This window comes from Aquarana catesbeiana, linkage group LG06, assembly GCF_042186555.1.
Source record: "Aquarana catesbeiana isolate 2022-GZ linkage group LG06, ASM4218655v1, whole genome shotgun sequence".
NCBI lineage: Eukaryota > Metazoa > Chordata > Amphibia > Anura > Ranidae > Aquarana > Aquarana catesbeiana.
The window spans coordinates 108021421-108043841 of NC_133329.1; the positions used below are offsets into that span (position 1 = coordinate 108021421).

At 46.0% G+C, this 22421-nt stretch overlaps 1 protein-coding gene across 5 annotated transcripts in view; it reads left to right on the forward strand.

Annotated features, from left to right (window-relative positions):
- The first annotated feature begins 11892 nt into the window (after window positions 1-11892).
- TBC1D24 (TBC1 domain family member 24) overlaps window positions 11893-22421 on the forward strand; it is a 75175-nt gene continuing 64646 nt past the window's right edge. For 2 of the 5 annotated variants that reach the window (XM_073636634.1, XM_073636638.1), the window contains exon 1: window positions 12054-12204. The gene's annotated coding sequence lies outside the window, so the exon portion shown is untranslated. The other 3 variants (XM_073636635.1, XM_073636637.1, XM_073636636.1) reach the window with 3 other exon arrangements.

A 22421-nucleotide genomic window follows, 5' to 3' on the forward strand; every position in this document is an offset into this window, starting at 1 on the left:
TTTTCATTTGGCTGCCATAGACTCCGAGATATGGTACCATTCTGCTCCACTACATCCAGCTGAAATGGTACTCCTTGTATCACGGTCCTAATCCCTGATGCTGCAAAATAGCTTCTTTAGCAGCCAGGAATGCAGTCCGCTGCTCTGAACCCCATGGGAACTCAGTCTTTTTTCTGGCGACATTATATATAGACCTCAGAATCAGTCCAAGATGTGGGATGAACGATCTCCAGAACCCCACAACTCCAATGAACTTCTGTGCCTCCATTTTGGTAGTAGGGGGCAACAACGCCTGGATAGTTTGCTCAACTGTCTCTGGAATTTTCCTCTGCGGCCCAGTCCACATCATTCCCAGGAATTTCACTTCTGTGGCAGGTCTTTGGACTTTGTCTCTGTTGATAGCCCACCCTTTGTTCTCCAAGTGCTCTATCAGCAGGTGCAGTGCTTCAGTTACATCTTCTTTTGTCCCAGAGATCATGATGTCATCAATGTAATGAAACACAGCCACTTTCAAATTCAGGGTACTTAAATCTCGGGTAATCAGTCCATGACAAATCGTTGGAGAATGAACATAGTCTTCAGGAAGCACGGTGAAAGTGTACTGGCGGCCATCCCACACCATAGCAAACTGGTCTTGACATTCTGGGTCTATTAAAATAGAAAAGAAAGCATTAGCCTGGTCTATAACAGCATGATGTTCTCCCGCATTTTTAGCAATTTTCTCAACAATTGAGATCATATCTGGTACAGCTGACTTCAAAGGAGGTGCCACTTTGTGTAGACCTCCAGTCATTCTATATGTCCCATCAGCTTTTTTTACTGGGAACACCGGAGACGAGAAAGGACTTACAGCAGGTCTAAAGATCCCTACTCTCAAATATTCTTGAATGGTCTCCCCAATTTCTTTGTGGCCTCCAGGAAGTCTGTACTGCTTGAGACAGAATGGCTTTTCTGGTGGAGGAATGTAGACAGGGGTCCATTTCGCATGACCTCTGACCACAGCCTTCACCGCCCTTACCAGATACGCTTTATCAGGATACCCGAATGTGAATGTAACTCTTTCAGTCTGAATTGACTGACCTTGAAGTACATCCATCCCAAGAATATTTTCGGGTAACTCTGATACCAAAACATTTGTCATAAATCCTGATCCCTTGCCAATAGCCAATTTCACCCGTATCCTAACTGCTGGTGTAGTTGTAATAAATCAATTCTCCTTTGTGATGGGAAGGATTACCTTGCAAAAGTGTAACTTCAGCTCCGCTATCAACTAAAGCCATTACTTGTGTAGGAGAAGATGACTTCCCCCACCATACAGTGACAGGTGCATATGGGCGTCGGTCTCCTGCTGTCACTGCCCTCATGGCTATTACAGGAGACTCACCTTCCCTTCATAAAGGATAAGGAACCTCCCAATCCCCTTTTCTGATTTTCTCTAACTCCTCCCCAGGATAAAGGGATTTGGGTTCATTTTCAGTTTTGGGAATTGGTTTGGGGCTAACAGGAGGGGTCTGTTCTGTTTTCTCTAAGTCCAGGCTGGTGTTATCTTCACTAGGAGTAGTGTTTCTAACCCTGACAGTTTTCCCTACTAAATGTTTCCACCTCTTCATCATTTCTGCAGTAGAAATCCCATCTATCTCATCTTTAGGTACTCCTGCCTTTAATAGGTCCACCCACATTTGTTTCCTAGAAATAACTAGCCTGGTTTTCTCTTCACCTCCTGTCTTCTCTACCCCATTTCCTTTCTTCTCTGTTCTTTTCTGCTTGTATCCTTCCTGTCTGGCCTTAACCTTATCTACTGCCCTGACAGGTTTTGTTTTAGTCTCCCCCAACTGGCTTAAAAGGGTTGTGGTCTCATGAATCTTGCTGTTTAATCCCAGGCCTCCCAACAAGGACAATAATGGAGCCCTGGGATTAAATGGCGCTGACTTCATCAGCTTAGAGCGCAGAGCAGACGTAAAGGGTTCCATATCTGGACCCATCCATTCTGGAAATGTTTCTAATCCGGTTATACAACCCATCTCACATAACCTGGAAATACCCTCTCCTATTGATCTCCAGGAGTAGGTATTTTCCAGGTCAGTAGGACTAGCGTATACTCGGACTATTCCATCTCTCACGAGGTCTAACAGCGAAAAATTCACGCTAAACTCTCGGGCTTTTCGCATTGCCTGACGCAAATGTGGATTATGGGTTAACACTCCCATAGTCACTGCTTCCTTACCTGACAAAACAACACTGTCCACCCCTTCATCCCATAAGCGTAGGAGCCAGGTCAATAGGGGCTCCTCAGACCTTTGTTTGTATTGTTTTGCCAGCTCATGGAGTCCAGTTTGTGTAAACTCCCATACTTCTTCGTATTCAACATCTCTGGGGTTGCGGCCCTTCCTTTTCCTTAAGGCATTAATTGATTTGGTCATGAGGGCTGCACACCGATCTTGCAAATCATCAGCCCGACTAGCAGTTGAAGGCACACACTCTGAAGCAACTGCTAGCTGGTCTTTTAATACCTTAACTTCTGCCTCTGCCTTCTCCCTTCTTTGTGATTCAGTGTAAATAGCATTAAGGAAATACCAGCCCACTGTGGACACTGTCCTCTTCTCTTTTTTACCTAAATCCAACCTCTTAAGGCTTAAATCTACAAAATGATCTGAGACTTTATCACCCCAAGTCAGCTTCAAGGGAGAAGCATACTTCACAAATTCTTTATGCAAGAGGCTCCCACTCATTGTCTCTGGCCCAGATAGGTAAGCTGCGCACTTCCTTCTGGCCACCAGAACCCTCTGCAGGCTTGGTTTTCCTAAACAGCTTACGCAGCATTTTACTTAGCACAAGCTACACAACACACTACAGAAAAACAGGACTGCTTCAGTTGAATTATAGCACAGATCCCGGACGAGCCCCCAAATGTTTTGTTTGCGTCTATCTAGCAAGGTTACTCTGTGGTATAAGCAAGGAAGCTGAGATTTCTGCAGTGTGTAAATGTGCTTTACTATACAAAGATGCTGTACATACAAAACTATTACAATATTAGGAATACAATACAAGACTGACAGATCTCTATAACAATCAAAATGCCTATCAAATGAACAGCCTATAGTCTATATCAGTACAAATACACTTAAAAGTTACTTATCTTCTGTTACTGTGTGTTCGTGATCTCCATTGGCAATGATGCTGCTTGGACACCAGGCAGTGTTCTTGTATCATGAGTGACGGCTTCTGATCTTCAAAGCATGATGGTGTGTGTGTGTCTGTGTCCCTAGCTTATGCCTGAATCCTCCTTTTATGTGCCAGACTGTTTACCATAGTTACCAAACAACAGAAAACATACCTGTTTGCTGTAGCTGTGTAGACAATGGACTGTTGAAAACTGTATCTACGTACCCATTGTCTAATCAAGCCAACACCTGACAGTAATCTAACAGTCATTCTTTCAGTTTGAAAACCTCAAACAACTAAATCTCTTTCTTGTGTACTGTAGCTATAGAGACAATAGCCTGTTGAAAACTGTAACAATACAACAATACCAATTGTATCCAGCATTTGTTTGAGAAAGTCTTTCTCTGTGACACCAGAATGCTATGAGTCTTATAGAAAAATTATATTTTATATCAAACGCAACACACCACACAGGGGAGGAATAATGATACACACTCCTTAATTCTGGCTAAAAACAGAGGCCAGGATGCCTCCGCCAAATGAAACCATTGTTAAGGCTGCTTCTATACAGTAGTGAGCCATGAATGTATATATTGATGCCCACATAGCTGCCTTGTCTCTGGGAACACTCGGTCTGCTGCCACTCACAAGGTTGAGACCCTTTTAGTGGAGAGTGCCGTGATCACCCCCAGCTTGTAGGCCAAGGACATGAGCTTCACCAACCAAGAGGCAATAATCTGGAATGACAAATAGGTGATCTGACTTCCTGATGCCAGAAGTCACCTTGGTGTAACATTTTAAAGCCCTGCCCACGTCCAATGGGCTAACTACTTGGGTACTCCCCAAAAGAACATAGGAAGGACAACCTCTCGTGTGATATGAACAAAAACGTCCAGCACCAATGGGATATCCCATTTCAGGAACAACCATCCCTTAGGGAGAAGGGAGCTATGAGTAAGCACCTGTGGCCCCTAGTAATAAGGTGGATGGACCCTTAGTGGCGACAGCTCCCCCCCCTACCTCCGACCACGACAGTTTCTCTGGCTGGCGGAACCGTCCTTTTTGGTTGGATTGCCAGCCGCAATCCCAACCCTGCGCTGCTCTCTTGCTTCTGGATAGGCCCTCAGACAGCCTAGCAGCCAGATTGTGCCCGGATAGCCCCAATCTCTGACCTAGCAGCCCGGGCAATATGACACACGTCCACCCAGACAGCCGCCCAGGTTGCACAGAACATAGATCACCTGACTCCACCCAAATATATAGGCTCTCCCAGCAGGCCAAGGGATCCAAGAAATCCAAGGGATCCAGCACCAATGGGATATCCCATTTCAGGAACAACCATCCCTTAGGGAGAAGGGAGCTATGAGTAAGCACCTGACCTTGGTGTGAAACGTGTAAGCTGATACCTGTAGTTCACCTTTGTATTGTATTCACAGCCTTTACAGAGCATTTGAGATCTATTAGCCTCTGCCTTTCAAGACCAAAGCCATCAGCTTGAGCCCGTTGGACAAATGGGACTTTGGAGAAGATTAGATCTGACCGGCAGAGGGAGTCGATCCTTGACACTCATTAGGAGGAGCAGAAGGATCCAAGGCCCCTTCCGTCAACCTCAAATCATCACCAGAACTGTCACCTTCCTCCGCCACAACCTCAGCAGGAAGCTGAGAATCAGAGGGAGCAGCAGAAAGGTATAAGCTGTCTTGGAAATAAACTCTGCGATCAGCACCTCCACCCCGACTGCCTGTGGAATTTGGACCCTGGAATAGAACTTTGGCACTTGGTGTTGACTGAGGATGGGAACAGGTCTACCTCCAGAAGACATTACCATTTCATTACCGTTCCATTATCATTGCCAGAGCAGATAACCCTTTAAAAGGGTGAGCATAAACCACTCCTTTAGAGTGCTTATTGAATGTGACATCCTGTTAGGGGTCATCATCTCTATCCCTGGCTGCTTGAACCAGCAGGATACATACAGTCATGCTCATCTGCATCTTCCTCTTTAAAGAATCTGAAGAGGGCTGTTTTTCCTGGGAAGGCTATGAGACTGCTAACTGCAAGAACATATAACCCCTTCACAGGGTAAGTGGAAATAACTCCCTTTGAGCATATTGGCAACTTGTTTAATGAATGTGACAACCTGTTAGGTGTCATCATCCTCATCTCTGGTTGCTAGAACAAAGCAAGAGTCATACAGTCACGTTCATCTGCATCTTCCCCTTTGGAGAGTCTGAGCATGTTTTGCCTGGGAAGGCTATGAGACTGCTCATTTCTAGAACATATAACCCCTTTGCAGGGTGAGCAGAAACACTCCTTTTGAGTGTATAGGCCACTTGTTTAATGAATGTGACAACCTGTTCAGTATCATCATCCTCATCTCTGGTTGCTTGAACGAAGCAAAATTCATACAGTCATGTTCATCCGCATCTTCTTTTTTGAAGAGCCTGAAGGGGGCTGTTTTGCTTGAAAAAGCTCTGAGACTGCTCATTGCCAGAATAGATATCCATTTCACAGGGCCTGCCGCCCTGTGCATGCATGGAAGGAATGCATGCATCAGTGACACAATCCCTGTTGTGTTCTTGCTGGAGCAGGCCCTGCACGACATTATGGACAGGGCATGGGAGGCAGAGCAGCGGGAGGAAGAGGAGGACTTTCTTTCCTCTCAAGGCCCACTTTATGCAGACACCATTCTATCTACTCCACAGAACACACAAGAGGAGAGGGAGGAGGGGGATTCTGGCAGCTTTGGAGGCATTGAAGCAGAGAAAAACATACGTCAACCCTTAACAGATGGTTTTCCATCCCCAGAACCCTTGGGAATAGTACGTGGCTAGGAGGAGGCAATTCCAGATACTGTAATCCTCAGTGACCCCGAGGAGTCTGCTTCTCCTGCCTTCGCAAACTTGTTGTGCATTGGCTCCCTCATTCTTCAAAGCCTGCAAAAAGACCAGAGAATATGTGGCATCAAGGAGAAGGATAACTATTGGTTGGCAACACTCCTTGACCACCGTTACAAGGGGAAAGTCTTGGAACTCATCGCATCCCCACAGAGGGAGAAGGAGATGAAATCTCTTGAGGACTCCTTAAAGAGGAGTTTATGTAACGCCTTTCCAGACTCTGATAGGTTACAGTCTGGTGGAAAACATTGTTTTGAGGTTTCTGTTGGTCAAAAGAGGAGTGGTAGAGAAGGGGGCCACCTCAGTGATGCCTTTCAAACATTTTTTATTCCTTGGCACCCAGGGCTGTCAGTTTTCACATCCCATCAGCAGCATCTTCATCATATGGTGGGAGATTATCTAGGAGCGAAAACAGATATGGAGAGTTTTCCAGTTGACGATCCACTGGGTTACTGGGTCATGAGAATAGACCACTGACCAGAACTTGCCTAGTATACAATAGAGCTGCTGGGCTGCCCTGCATCCAGTGTGCTTTCTGAACAGGCATTCAGTGCTGCCAGAGGTTTGTGACAGATAAGAAAGCACGTCTGTCCACAGACTCCGTGGACCAGCTGACATTTATCAAAATGAATCAGTTCTGGATTAGCAGCAGCTATCAAGCCCCTGATGCCGATGTCACTGATTAAGTGCTTTCTGGATCTTGAATCTCTGAAAGACTGTCTAGGCTGCCTAGCTTTGTGAGTGTTGATTTCATCTGGAAGACATTTTTTGGTGTAGGTTTTTAATAGGCATAATTAACACCCGAAGACCAATTTTTCCACACTTGTTTGTGCATATCATTGCAATTTTTACCAGCAAGGCCAATTCTTGCTTTTATCAAGAATACCTCAATAGGGTTACGGTGTGAATGCACCACCGAAACCCAAAGACCAATTTTTCACCAACTGTTTGAGCAGGACATCAAATTAAAATTTTTGACAGCAAGGCCAATTCTTGCTTTCATCAAGAGTACCTCTATAGGGTTACGGAGTGAGGGCACCACCAACATCCAAAGCCCAATTTTTCCACACCTGTTACTTCTATCCAAAGTCTGCGAAAGAGACAACAGAATTTATACAAAAAATCTCTAATCTTGTTCCCAGTGCACTACATTGTGGCCTCATCATACAGACTGGTTCCCCAAGCCGTTTATAAAAATAAAGAAAGCTTGAATGGAAAATGTCATTTTTTTGGCTTTATAAATGCAATTATTGCAGCAGCAGGCTCTATACACGGTACAGGTGTGCCACATTACAGGCAGACTAAGGGCACTTTGTTTAAAGACATTTTTAATTTTTATTGTTATTTCTCATTTTGATGGTTTCACTTTAAACATCAATAAATCACTGCTCATTTAAAAATTATGTTTTTTACAAACTTTTTTTCATTGATACATGTCCCTCAGGGCAGTACCCAGACCCCCATAACCACTGTATTTCCAATTACTTGCATTCAAGCCTTCAAAATAGTCACTTTTGATATTTGCAGTTTAGGTCCCACAGACTTCAATGAGGTTCCTTATTCGGTTCTGAGCGGTTGTGATGTTCTAAAGCTCAGCCGCGAACCAAACATGGGGTCGTTCGGCTCATCCCTAGTGATCAGTGATAGAAGAAACCCCTTATATATTAGTGATCAGTAATAGAAGGACCCCCTTATTATAGTGATCAATGGGAGAAAGGCCCCCTTTATATTAGTGATCAGTGGGAGAAGGATCCTCTTATATAAGTGATTCGTGGGAGATGGACCCTCCTATATTAGTGATCAGTGGCAGAAGAACCCCATTAGTGACCAGTGGTAGAACCCCATTGTATTAGTGATCAGTGATAGAAGGATCTCCTTATTTTAGTTATCAGTGGGAGAAGAACCCCATTATATCAGTGACCAGTGGTAGAACCCCATTTTATTAGTGATCAGTGATAGAAGGACTCCCTTATATTAGTGATTCGTGGGAGAACCCCATTTTTTTAGTGATCAGTGGAAGGATTCCCTAAGGCTGGATTCACACCTATGCATTTTTAGTGCTTTTTGCATTTTTCAGATTTGTACTACAGTCCATTCACCATGGTTTCCTAAGGGACACGTTCTGTTGTGCAAATCTGCAAAATGCAAAAAGCACTAAAAATGCATAGGTGTGAATCCAGCCTTATTATAGTGATCCGTGGGAGAAGGGCCCCCTTTATATTGGTGGTAGAAGGACACCCTTATATTAGTGTAGCGAGGTCTCCGGCCTCCTTCAGTCTAATGAGAACCTCTGGGGCCAGAGATAGCTGACATCCTTCTGTATATGGTGGGTTGTGAGGCATTGTGGATGCAAGGTGGATACAGTTATTGGGCGCCAGACAGTGCTTGAATGCAAAAGAGATGTTTATTTCTCTTACAAACTTTTATGGGGGGGGGGGGAGAGGGTTAGGGCCAGGACACCCTTAAGTAGTTGCAAGTTCAATTAGCAGACTCAGAGACTTCATAAGGAAGACAGCAGTGCAGGGAAAGGCCTCCAGCAAGATGCCACATCTGCAAATGCAGGAATGCTGTCTCCTATGGCAAAAGTCTTTAACAAATGCAGCAATTTAGAAATCAGATGAAAGGTTTAGCACTGGGAAATAGTTTTTAATAGATAAAAAAGGGCATTTTATATACATCTATATAGATTAGACCAAAATGAGGAGGAATGAGGGACATTGCTCCAAATCAGGGACAGTCCCTCCAAATCAGAGACAGTTGGGAGGTATGTTCACTCCCGTTGACCTGCTCAGTCCCTGGCTTGACACACAAGGGTGCTCTGCAAGCGTCACCTCTGCTGGCTGGGTCCCTGGCTTGGTACCCACTGAAGTTTGCTGATTCTCCACCGTGCCCGTTCGGTGAGAATACTGCTCCGGTACTTGCTTCAGTTACTCACTGTGGCCCCTGGTAATAAGGTGGCTGGCCCCTTAGTGGCGACAGCTTCCCCCCTACATCCGACCACGACAGGTTCTCCGACCGGCAGAACTGTCACTTTTGGTTGGATTGCCAGCCGCAATCTCAACCCTGCGCTGCTCTCTTGCTTCTGGATAGGCCCTCAGACAGCCTAGCAGCCAGATTGTGCCCGGGATAGCCCCAATCTCTGGCCTAGCAGCCAGGGCAATATGACACATGTCCACCCAGACAGCCATCCAGGTGGCACAGAAGATAGATCACCTGACTCTTCCAATTATATAGGCTCTCCCAGCAGGCCAAGGGATCCAAGAAAACCCCTGCCCATTGGCTGAGATACCCCATATACCCATAACCTGACCTTGGGTTGCCCTTCTCGTATCTAGTACCACCAAGTACCCGTACACCTAGTGGTAGAAGAGGAAAGTGCAACAAGGCCAAACTTAGGGAGAAATCAATAGACCTCTAACAATCAATCAGGATAACTACCCCTGGCAAGTAAATTTGTGAGGAGCAACCCTACCTAAACTTCAGGGTGCTACATCAGTGATCAGTGATAAAAGGGCCCCCTTTATATTAGTGATCAACAGGAGTGTTGCTAGGTCTGCAAAATATCTGGGGCTAGAGCCCATAGCAGCGGTCACCAACCTTTTTGCAGGCCGGGGGGGGGGGGGGGGGGGCACGCCGGTGGTAAGCAATTTTTTGCGGGCAAAGGCTAGTGTTGGCATTTCAATCATCGTGGCACCATGGTTGATATGGTGTCAGGGTGATCAAAGCACATTGTTTTTATTGTTACATTCTAATATATAATAAAGTGGTTCAACTCACCATAATGCAGAATCAGTGGGAGCCCTGGGCGTGTCACTTGCCACTGTCGCCTGTCACCAGATGCAGCTTTTTAACTTGTCACCTGCCACTAGATGTGGATTGTCACTTGCCATGTCGCTTGCCACCAGATGTGGATTGTCACTTGCCACATCACCTGCCACCATTTGCAGATCGTCACATCACTTGCCACCATTTGCAGATTGTCACTTGCCATGTCACTTGCCACCATTTGCAGATTGTTACTTGCCACGTCACCTGCCACCTGATGCGGATTGTCACTTGCCACATCACCTGCCACCTGATGCGGATTGTCACTTGCCATGTCACCTGCCACCATTAGCAGATTGTCACTTGCCATGTCACCTGCCACTAGATGTGGGTTGTCACTTGTCAACTGATGTGGATTGTCCCTTGCCATGCCAGCCAGTGCCACCAAATGTGCATTATCGCTGCATTGGTTGCAGGCTGGCAGCACTGGTCCATTTAGTAAGGGCAGGAGAGCGGAGATGCGGGGCAGTGAGAGATGATGTAATCTCTCTGCTCCCCGCCGCACCTCCGACATTGAAGAGGCCTGCGCTGTGAGGGCGGAAGAGCGCTGATGTGTGGCGGGCAGTGAAATGATGTCATCTCTCTGCTCCCCGCTGCACATCGCTCCCACATTGAAGTGGCCCGGCTGTGAGGGTGGAAAAGTGGTGACGTGGAGTGGGCGGAGAGAGATGATGTCATCCCTGCTTGTCCGCCTGCTCGTCACTTTTCTCCACCTCTAAAGCAGCCCGCCGCAGCCGCGACCCGCTGATTAGGCAGGGACTCTGCGGCAAGAGACTCGGGGCTATGGGCTCCAGATTCGGAGCTACAGCCCCCTGGCGACGCCTATGGTGATCAGTGACAGAAGGACCCTCTTATATTAGTGACCAGTGGGAGGAGAACCTCATTATATTAGTCACCAGTGGTAGGACCCCGTTGTATTAGTGATCAGTGATAGAAAGACCCCCTTATATGTGATCAGTAATAGAAGGACCCCCTTATTATAGTGATCAGTGAAAAAAGGACACACTTTAGTTTAGTGATCAGAGGAACCCCTTATATAAGTTATCAATGGTAGCACCCCTTCATATCAGTTCCCTTTATAATAATGAAGAGTGGGACAAGGACTCCTCATATTAGTAGGCAATGGGAGAACCCCTTATATTGGTGGTGAGTGGTAGAAGGACCCCCCTTATATTAATGATCAGTGTAATGTACAGCATGGAGTATACAGCAGAGCAGACAGAACTCTGCAAAGTATAACATATCAGTGCAGTTGTTGCCTGGAGTTTGGCCATTGTGCTGCAGTATATCTTGTCGGGTCGGTAAGTGGTTAAAGTGACCCTAAAAACCCATAGCCCATAATCCACCTCGGAAGTGGGCACAGAGGGTGGCTACGTTCCTACATACAGTGAGGACATGGAGAAGGAATGTAGCCACCCTCCAACAGGAAGTCACATCACAGCAGAAAAAAAAAACAGGAATTGGGAGATTTGGAGGAGGCTGAGAACAATATAAGGTGGACGTATACAAACTTGAAGCAGAGTTCAGTGTGACATTAAAGTAGAACCAAAGGCAAAACAGATCTGCAACTCAGAGAGAAGCAAAAACGTTTTTTTCCATTTTGGATAAAGTAAAGGAGGGTTATAACCCCTGTCAGATCTTTTTCTTGCCATCTGTGTCCCCATCTGGGAGATTTTCCTTCACTTCCTGTCACATAACCAAAACAGGAAGTGAGATAAAATCCCTCCAAAAGAGAAGGTTGTCACCAGAACTAGTGTCTCCCAAACGTCCCCTTTATTCCTGCTCTGGTGAAAACCCAAAAGGTGGGATTTATTTTGCCCTCTTTGATAACGTTCATCAGGACAAATAGAGAGGATGCATCTCCCTGATAGGACACAAACAGTAATAACATGGTGAGTACTCCTCTCCACTCTATCCAAGATTGTTTAAAAGTTGTGCTGTCAGTTCCGCTCAGACCCCTCCACACACAGCACCGATATCTGCACACACCGCAACTAGAGATCAGGCTGCGCGCATGCGCCAACTAGCGGACTTGGTCTCGAGGCGCGGAGGAGGCGGGACAATCCGCTCTCTGACAGATTGAAATACAATGGAGGTGTGGACCCATGTAGAGGCGGGGCCACATGGTTGATTGACAGCTCAGAGGTACGCATTCTAGATAGGGTAGGTGAGGGCTTTCTTGAATGAGTGGCAGCCGCTTTGTTACGTGAGGGGCGTGGCCTGTAGTTGTCAGTGAGGAAAGAGGAGGGGGCGGTATAAGTGAAGACGGAATAGCAGAGCGGTGATCAGCCTATAGAGGGGAGAGGACGCTGTGTACCAGGTATGGGGGGGAGGGGGATGGCCTGTGTACCCTGGACAGGTGTGCAGGAAGCACAGTATACACGGGGATACAATTCCTAGGGGATGTATATGAATATGGGGGGGTGTATACTGTTCCTGGGGTGTATATGAGGTTGTATACTATCCCTGGGGTGTATATGTGGGTGTATACTGCCCCTGGAGTGTACACTGCCCCTGGGGTGTATATGGGGGTTGTATACTATCCCTGGAGTGTACACTGCCCCTGGGGTGTATATGGGGGTTGTATACTATCCCTGGGGTGTATATGGGGGTGTATACTGTCCCTGGGGTGTATACTGTCCCTGGGGCGTATATGGGGGTGTATACAGTCCCTGGGGTGTATATGGGGGTGTATACTGTCCCTGGGGCGTATATGGGGGTGTATACTGTCCCTGGGGCGTATATGGGGGTGTATACTGTCCCTGGGGCTTATATGGGGGTGTATACTGTCCCTGGGATGTATACTGTCCCTGGGGTGTATATGGGGGATGTATACTGTCCCTGGGGTGTATATGGGGGATGTATACTGTCCCTGGGGTGTATATGGGGGATGTATACTGTCCCTGGGGTGTATATGGGGGATGTATACACCTTACCTGGGTTGTGTATTGTCTGTGGAATATATATTGTATATGGGGTGTGTAATGTATTGGTTGGTTTTGTTTTTTTTTTTCTTCTCCGTGTCCATAAATTGGGATTATGCTGAGGAATGTGGCTGCTGATAGGGGCCCTAAATATCAGGCCTTTATATGGTGGGGGTGGTACATTGGGGCCCATGTGAATCGCGGATAATTTGCTGCTCCCACAATCCCGGGAGCTATTCATATGGTACTGGCAGTGTACAGGTTGGGTATACTGTGAAGCACACATGACCTGTACTTTCTATTTGTTAAAGTAGATATAACCCTAAACCATTGGCTCCCCCCCCCCCCCCTCTTTTTTTTAATATACTATTCAGCCTTTTATTATCCTTTGTCACATCTCAGTGCTTCTGATCTCCAGCAGCCACTTCTTGCCTACATACACTCCAGCGATGGCTACATGGCATTTCTCAGGGCTGTTTTCCTGATGGTGACAACAGTGGACTGTGTCATGTGTGTTGGGAGATGAGGACAGAACATTGTCACCCTATAACAAGAAGTGCCTGAATGTGGACCATCATGGCAGGATCACCTGGCATTACTCCGATCAAAATGATGTTAACATGTTGAATCTTATGAGATTTTAGGGATCTGTGTATAGATACTTTAAAGTGGTTCTTAAAGCAGAGTTCCACACAAAAATGGAACTTCCACTTTTCGGAACCCTCCCCCCCTCCGGTGTCACATTTGGCACCTTTCAGGGGGGAGGGGGGTGCAGATACCTGTCTAAGACAGGTATTTGCACCCACTTCCGGCATAGACTCCCATGGGAGTCTATGCCTCTTCCTGTCAGTCCGCGCTGTCTCCTGGGAAACACACAGCTCCCAGGAGATAGCAGGGACCACTTATGATGCGCAGCGCGACTCGCGCATGCGCAGTAGGGAACCGGGAAGTGAAGCCGCAACGCTTCACTTCCTGATTCCCTCACCTAGGATGGCGGCGGCAGCTGCCGAGAACCGAGCGGGTTATCGACGTCGGCTGCCGACATCGCTGGACCCCGGGACAGGTAAGTGGCCATTTATTAAAAGTCAGCAGCTGCAGTATTTGTAGCTGCTGGCTTTTAATATTTTTTTTTTTTTTTTTTTTTTTTTGTGGTTTGGGTGGACTCCCTCTTTAAGTTGAAATGGTTTTTATTTTTTAATTTGATGCATTCTCTACATTTAAGGTAAAAAAACACCCCACTACTTGTAGCCCTCACCCCACCCCACCGCCGCTCCAGCTCCTCTCTTCTGGTCTTGCAGGAGCCATTGGCTCATGTTGCTGTCAGTCAAACTCCTGTGAGAAAGTAGTGGGGGCGTGGCTTACTGGAGCTGTGTGTGTCTGTGGACACACACAGACTGGCTCAAGAGTACATCCACATACACTCACTGGCCCCTTTCTTAGGTACGCCTGTCCAATTGCTTGGTAACACAAATTGCTAATCAGCCAATCGCACCGCAGCAACTCACTGCAGTTAGACATCTAGACGTGGTGACGACGACTCGCTGAAGTTCGAACTGAGCATCAGAATGGGGAAGAAAAGGGATTTAGATGACTTTGAATGTGGCATTGTTGTCTAGATGGGCTGGTCTGAGTATTTCAAAAACTGCTGGTCTACTGGAATTTTCACACAACATCTCTCGGGTTTACAGAGAATGGTCTGAAAAAGAGAAAATATCCAGTAAATGGCATTTGTGTGGAGGAAAATGCCTTGTTGATGTCAGAGGAGAATGGGCAGACCAGATAATAGAGAGGCAACAGTACTATATAAGCACTCTTTACAACCAAGGTATGCAGAATACCATCTCTGAACACAACAGAAGTAGGGTTGCACCGATACCTTTTTTTTTTTTTTAACCAGCGAGTACTGATACTTTCGGTCAAGTTCTCGCCAATAAGCGAGTACTGATACCTTTGCAGTGCACTTCGAGCCCATACAAAATGAATGGGCTCAAATCGCACAACGAAGAATCACATGCAATGTGAACAGGAATGTGGTGCAGTTCCTGTCCGAATCGCACGTGGCTTCCCGCATTGCTTCTGTGTGAACCCAGGCTGAAGTCACTATGACAAGCCTGGGTTCACACAGGAGTGGTGGGGGAAACTGCCTGTGATTCGTACAGAAATTGCACCACATTACTGTTCAAATCGCAAGCCATTCGTTGCAGTGTGATTTGAGCACTTCCATTTTTGTATGGGCTGAGATGGCACCACAGAGGTATCGGTCTCAGGTATGGGAGCATTAGTACGAGAACTCGTGCAAAGACTTGGTATCGGCTCCCGTACCCTAGTAAGAAGTAGACCTATAAATAAGTACAGTCAACAATAGTGATCAAATGAATACTCTCCTATCATAGCGCAAGCGCTCCATCGTCTAGTTTGTAGAAGATGATCAACATACAGTTCCGTCAAAAAGCAATCACTTTAGCTTTTTATGGGAAGGCTGCTATTGTTGATGACTTTCTGAAAATTTTAATTCTTGGCTATGTGTTTTTACTGCTCTGAGCCAGGTATGCAGAGAAGAAGTTCTGATTTCACTGGCTGCATGCTTGTTTCAGGTCTGCGTCTTGCTGAGGCCAAAGGAAAATATTAATGGAGAACTAAGGGCTCTTTCACACGGGGGATCCGTATGTCCGTTTTTCATCCTTCCGTTTTCGGATGAAAAACGGACATGCATGTATCCCTATGGAGCGTCGGATGTCAGCGGTGACATGTCCGCTGACATCCGACGCCGCTCCGATCCGAAAAGTGTAACGGAGGAAAAACCTACTTTTCCATCCGTTTTCGGATCGGATCGGGTGACGACGGACACTACGGTCCGTCATCATCCGATCCCCCATAGGGGAAAGCGGCGCTCTGACAGGTCCGTCGCTGCACAGCGTGCAGCGATGGACCTGTCATCTTTCTGCTCAGCGGGGATCGGCGGAGCGATCCCCGCTGAGCCAGCGGGTGTTCACGGGGCGGATCATCACTGATCCGCCCCGTGTGAAAGAGCCCTAAAGCAAAACATTTTTTTCCTATTTTGCTAGAGTAAGGGAATGTTATAACACCTTTCAGCTTTTTTTAACCCCCCCCCCATCTGTGTCCCCCGTTGAAAATATTTCTCTTCATTTCCTGTCCCATAGCCAAAACAGGAAGTGAGAGGAAATCCCTCTAAAGCAGAGATATGCAAACTGTTGCCCTCCAGCTGTTGCAGAACTACAAGTCCCATGAGGCATAGCAAGACTGACAGCCACAGGCATGACACCCAGAGGCAGAGGCATGATGGGACTTGTTGTTTTGCAGCAGCTGGAAGGCCACAGTTTGCATATCCCTGATTTTAAAGTAAGGGCATTCCTGGTTGCCACCAGAACTTGTGTGCCCAATTGGAAGAATGACCTGGTATCCTGTTCTGGTGACTATCCAAAATTTGAGCTTTTCTTTCTCTTTCGATGACTGTAGTAAACAGGGCAAATAGAGGAGGTGGATCTTCCTAACTGGGACAGACAGCAATAAAAAACTGACGGGTTCTAATACTTTTCCACTCTATCCAAAACTTAAAAAAAAAAAAAAAGTGTTTCCTTCAGCTATTTTAACCACTTAAGGACCGAGCCTCTTTTTGACACATGTTTACAAGTTCAAATCAGTTCTTTTTTGCTAGAAAATTAGACAGATAGATTTTTTTTTTTTTTTTTGATACCCTACAGAATAAAATGGTGGTTGTTGCAATACTTTGTCGCACGTTTTTTTTTTTTTTTTAATTTATGTAGTGAAAGATAATGTTACGCCGAGTAAATTGATACTCAACATGTCACGCTTCAAAATTGTGCCTGTTCATGGAATGGTGACAAACTTTGACCCTTAAAAATCACCATAGGCAATGTTTAAAATTTCTACAGGTTACATTTTTTGAGTTAGAGGAGGTCTAGTGCTAGAATTATTGCTCTTGCTCAAACGATTGCGGCGATACCTCACATTTGTAGTTTGAACACAATTTTCATATGCGGGTGCGACTTGGGTATGCATTCACTTCTGCACGTTGGGGCGCTTTAAATTTTTTTTTTTTCTTTAACTCTTTTCTTCTTACACTGTCCTTTTCCAAAAAAATTGTGTCACTTTTTTATTCCTGTTACAAGGAATGTAAACATCCCTTGTAATAGAAAAAAAGCATGACAGGACCTCTTAAATGTGAGATCTGGGGTCAAAAAGACCTCAGCTCTCATGTTTACACCAAGATGCAAAAAAAAAAAAATTCCCCCCTTTTTTTTTTTTTTTTTTTTTTTAAAGATTATCGGGCGGAAGTGACATTTGACGTCGCTTCTGCCATTCAATGTTATGGAGCCAAGCGGGGGGCCATCTTTCCTTCACTCGGCTCCATGTTTCAGAGGAGAAAGGACGCGATCGTCTTCGCCGCTACCGACGGCTCCGGTAAGCGGCGGAGATGACCGGAACGTGGTGGGAGGGCCCCTCTCTCGCCCCTGATTAAAAGTGATCTCACGGCAGAGACCACTTTATCTGAAAGACAGCCGCTCGCTGTTGAAAATACCAGGGTTATGGCAGCTATCTGCTGCCATAACAACGGCATTTAGTGTCAAAGTACTGACTTACAATGATGGCGATTTGCGCTAAGTGGTTAAGCCGAGCAACTCGCATTTTAGAGAACTCAGGAATGGCAGCCACGTGTGTGTGTGTGTTTGTGTTGTGGTTGTGTTGTGGTTGTGTTGTGTTGTGGTTGTGTTGTGGTTGTGTTGTGGTTGTGTTGTGTTTGTGTTGTGGTTGTGTCGTGTTTTTTTTTTTTTTTTTTTTTTTTTTTTTGTAAAAAAAAATGCTTTTCTGGTCACTGTGGGGGGGGGGGGGGAGTCTGCCTATGACTTCTATAGTCACCTGTTCTGCAGTGCTCACCTCCCACAGACTGGCTAATCTGGCAATATGTCACTGCTCCTCTTCAGTTCCAATGACTCCCAGCATTCCATTTCCTGTGCACCCAGAGTGTCATGGCTCCGCCCCCTGCTTTGTGCTCACAGGGAAAGGCCATGGAGAGTGGTACCATGTCTTTTTTTTATATGAACCCGCTCTCTGCATCATTGCCGGAGGAAGAAGAGGACCTGTGACATCACTGGTCAATATTCCATCGCACACGTTCCTGGATATGGGCTCATCCGTATCGGGTGCTGCAGCGATCACCAGCTGGAAACTGGACTCTCCGCCGATCAATGAATATATTTGCCAGCACACCATGGATCATTAAATGTCATCCAAAACTTTTATTGCAGGAAGATCACATCACAAGTGCAACGTTTCGGAGCTGCGCAGGGCCCCTTCATCAGGCATGTGATATTTGATGGTGTGTTGGCAAATATATTTGTCCAGACCAGGATCGCTGGAAAAAAGAGGAGTATGCTGATCTCTAACATAAAGCACCTTGCAGTCAATGTGAAATGAATGTTTATAGTAAACAGCACAATAACTATATTGGTAACTATTATTCTACTATAACAGCAACACATGTTTTTACATTCTATACACAGGCACACATTGTTGTAGTGTGCAACTAACCTGTGCGATCCAGACTGGGTCATGTGATGGTGTGCTGATTTAATTATTATTCTGAATCCTCTATACCCCGGCCTTTGAGCGGTGATGTGTGACACCATGCTCATTTTAAAAAAAAAAGGTTGGTATTAAAATTGTATCCTTAATCAGTTTCTGGTTTCAGAGGCTGTTGCACCCGTCTAAATGGGCTATAAATGCACTACAGTCAAATGTCAGCAAAATAATTAATTTTGGGCAGCTTTTTTTTTTTTTTTCCTCCAAAAGTTATCGTCGCTAAGCTGCAGCTTTGATCAAAGTTAAATACAGTGCCTTGAAAAAGTATTCATACCCCTTGAAATTTTCCACATTGTCATGTTACAACCAAAAAACGTAAATGTATTTTATTGAGAATTTATGTGACAGAAAAACACAAAGTGGCTCATAATTGTGAAGCGGAAGGAAAATGATTAAATTGTTTTCAAAATGTGTTTTTTTTTTTTTTTTTTTTTTTTTTTTTATACTAATCTCTGAAAAGTGTGGCATGCATTTGTATTCAACCCCCTTAACCACTTCCCTCCTGGCCTATAGCAGAATGACGGCTGGGCGGTGGTTCTGTTATCCTGACTGGGCGTCATATGACATCCAGCAGCATAACATGTCGGCACGCGCCCGCGACACGCAGCGATCGGTGGTGCTGTGTGTCAGTCTGACGCACCACATCTCTGATCGTGGTATGGAGCCTCTGACGTGTCCTTACCATGTGATCAGCTGTGACCAATCACAGCTGATCATTGCTTGAACCAGGAAGTGCTAGAAAACGGCTTTCTTCAGTTCGCGCTGATAGGGAGAGCGATCGGCGGCTCTCCCTGTCGGGGGGTGGGGGGAGGGAATCTATGCTGATAATTAGCACATTGATTATCAGCACAGCCCCCATCAGATATGCCCATCAGCTGCCAATCAGTGCCCATAAGCTGCCAGTCTGCCCCATCAAAAACACCTGTCAGTGCCCATGACGGTGCCCATAAATGTGCCCCATCAGTAATGCCTGTCAGTGCCCTTCATATGCCAGTCAGTAATGCCTGTCAGTAGCTCCCCATCAGTGCTGCATATCGGTGCCCATCAATTCTACACATCAGTGGCGCCCCATTAGTGCAGCCTCATCAGTGCCCATCCATTGAAGGAGAAAACAAAATTTTATAATGGATACGAAGAAAAACTGACATTTTTGAAAAAAAATTTTTTGTGTTTTTTTTTTTTTTTTTTTTTTTTTTTTTTCTTAAAAAAAAAAACAAACAAAAAAAAACTCCAGTGGTGATCAAATACCACCAAAAGAAAGCTCTGTTTTTGGGAAGAAAATTATTAAAAATTTAGTTTGGTTACAGTGTAGCATGACCACACAATTGTCATTCAAATTGCAACAGCGCTGAAAGCTGAAAAATTTGTCCTAGACAGGAATGGGCGAAAGTGCCCGGTATTGAAGTGGTTAAGGCTACTTTCACGCGGGGGCGAGCGTTAGCGGTAAAGTGCCGCTAGTTTTAGCGGCGATTTACCGCTGTTATGGTGGCGCTTTTCAGCCGCTAGTGGGGTGCTTTTAACCCCCGTTAGTGGCAGAGAAAAGAGTTAAAAGCACCTGAAAAGTGCCGCTGCCCATTGATTTCAATAGCAGGGGAGGTTTAGGAGCGGTGTATACACCGCTCCCACACCGCCCCAAAGATGCTGCTTGCAGGACTTTCTTTCTCCCCCCCCCCCCCCCCCCCCCCCCCTCCTGCAACCGCACCACCCCAGTGTGAAAGCACTCAGGCTTTCACACTGGGGAGGCATGAGAGGCGCTTAGAAGAAAACCTGTTAGAGTCTGCAAAAGACTTAAGACTGGGGCAGAGGTTCACCTTCCAGCAGGACAACGACCCTAAACATACAGCCAGAGCTACAATAGAATGGTTTAGATCAAAGCATATTCATGTGTTAGAATGGCCCAGTCAAAGTCCAGACCTAAATCCAAATGAGAATCTGTGGAGAGACTTGAAAATTTCTGTTCTGACGCTCTCCATCTGATCTGACAGAGCTTAAAGCAGAGTTCCACCCAAAAGTGGAACTTCCGTTCATTTGTCTCCTCTCCCCCTCTGGTGCCACAATTGGCACCTTTTGGGGGGGGGGGGGCAGGATACCTGTCTCTGATAGGTGTCCTGTTCCCACTTCTGGGAGTCCAGGCCACGGCCCATGACACACCAGTAGGAGAGGGGAGCAGAGCTTCGCGCATGCGCAGTAGGGTTCCCGGCATGAAGCTGTAAGGCTACACTGCCGGTTACCCTTACCCGCAATGGCGGCGACAGAACCCGACAGCTGATGGAAACAGCTGCGGTGCCGTCATCGCTGGATAGGTAAGTGTCCTAATGTTAAAAGCCAGCAGCTGCAGTATGTGTAGCTGCTGGCTTTTAATTTTTTTTTTTTTTTTGGGCGGAACACCACTTTAAGCTATTTTACAAAGAAGAATGGGCAAATATGTCACTCTCTCGATGTGCAAAGCTGGTAGAGACACCCCCAAAAAGACTTACAGCTGTAATTGCAGTGAAAGGTGGTTCTACAAAGTATTGACTCAGGGGGGCTGAATACAAATGCACGCCATACTTTTCACATACATTTTTATTTATTTTTTTTTTTTTTTTTGTAAAGCATTTTGAAAACCATTTATCAATTCCTTTCTACATCACAATTATGTGCCACTTTGTGTTGGTCTATCACATAAAATCCCAATGAATACATTCATGTTTTTGGTTGTTGTGGAAAACTTGTGGAAAACTTCAAGGGGTATGAATATTTTTTTTTTTTTTTTCCCCATTTAATTACACCCCCCCCCTCCCCGCCAAAAAACTCCCAGAGATTACATCGTCCTGTCCTGCTTTGTTGCTAAGACACTCCTAACCAATTGAAACCCCATGTACTGCTTCTCCCCTGTTGCAGTAGCTTTGGGATCAGTAGTGCTGCGAAGGAGGAGATGGTGGACCACAAACACACGTTCTAGGCTTTGAGTGCTCGATCCTGTCATGATGGGGGTGAGCTGTAACACCTGGGAGTACCTTAGCAGCATCCTAGCAACAAGGCAGAATGGGATGATGTAATCTCCGGGAGTTTTCAGCCAGGCTGCGGGAGGTATGTACACCTATAGCAGGTGCATTACCCAACTTTGGTCAAAGCTGCACAGGTGTTGTGTTTGTTTTTTTTGTTTGTTTTTTTTTTTTTTTGGTAAAAGGTGAACTAACCCTTTGCCATGTCAATTTTAAAGGTTCACGGCCTTTTCAGTTAGGAAACTAAATGCTTTCTTTATCTTCTTCCCACTTCCCATAGGGATGGAGTAGCATCCCTGTCACGCGATTGGCTCTCACAACTGTCACATGATCAGGAGCGCGTCCCTCTGGCTCCTGATCCTAAACCGTGACTGAGAGCTGGTTGAGACCGATCGATGTGCTGGGAGCATACAGCGAGCTTGCTATCAGCACAGTTCCTCAGGCCACTGGATACAGGTATGAGGTGATTGGCCATTAAAGAGGAGCTCCAGGCTCCCCCAAAAAATTAAGTCAGCAACTACAAATACTGTAGCTGTTGACTTTTAATATAAGGACATTTGCCTGTCCAGGGATCAAGCAATATGCACACCTGAGTCGATTCTTTATTCGGCTTCAGGTCCAGGAGCTGTCATCTTAAGTCGGGAAACCAGCAGTGAAGCCATTGCGGCTTCACAGCCCGTTTCCTACTGCGCATGCACCAGCCACACTGCTCTTTGTGATTGGTTCTGCAGTCGCATCACAGGTCCCAGAAGGAGCATCTGATAGCAATTGGGAGCTGCCAAAACCAGGTACTCGCTCACTTCCCCAAAAAAAGTGCCAAATGTGGCGGGGGGGGGGGGGGGGGATGCAAACGAGCGGAACTTCCCCCTTTTGGGTAAAGTTCCACTTTAAGGCCCACTTTTTTGATGCTGCATATATACACTATGATGATGGGGTGTCAAGTTAAGGAAAAGGAAGTTTCGTGGGGGGGGGGGGGGGGTCCAGAAACTTCTTTTGCTTCTGTT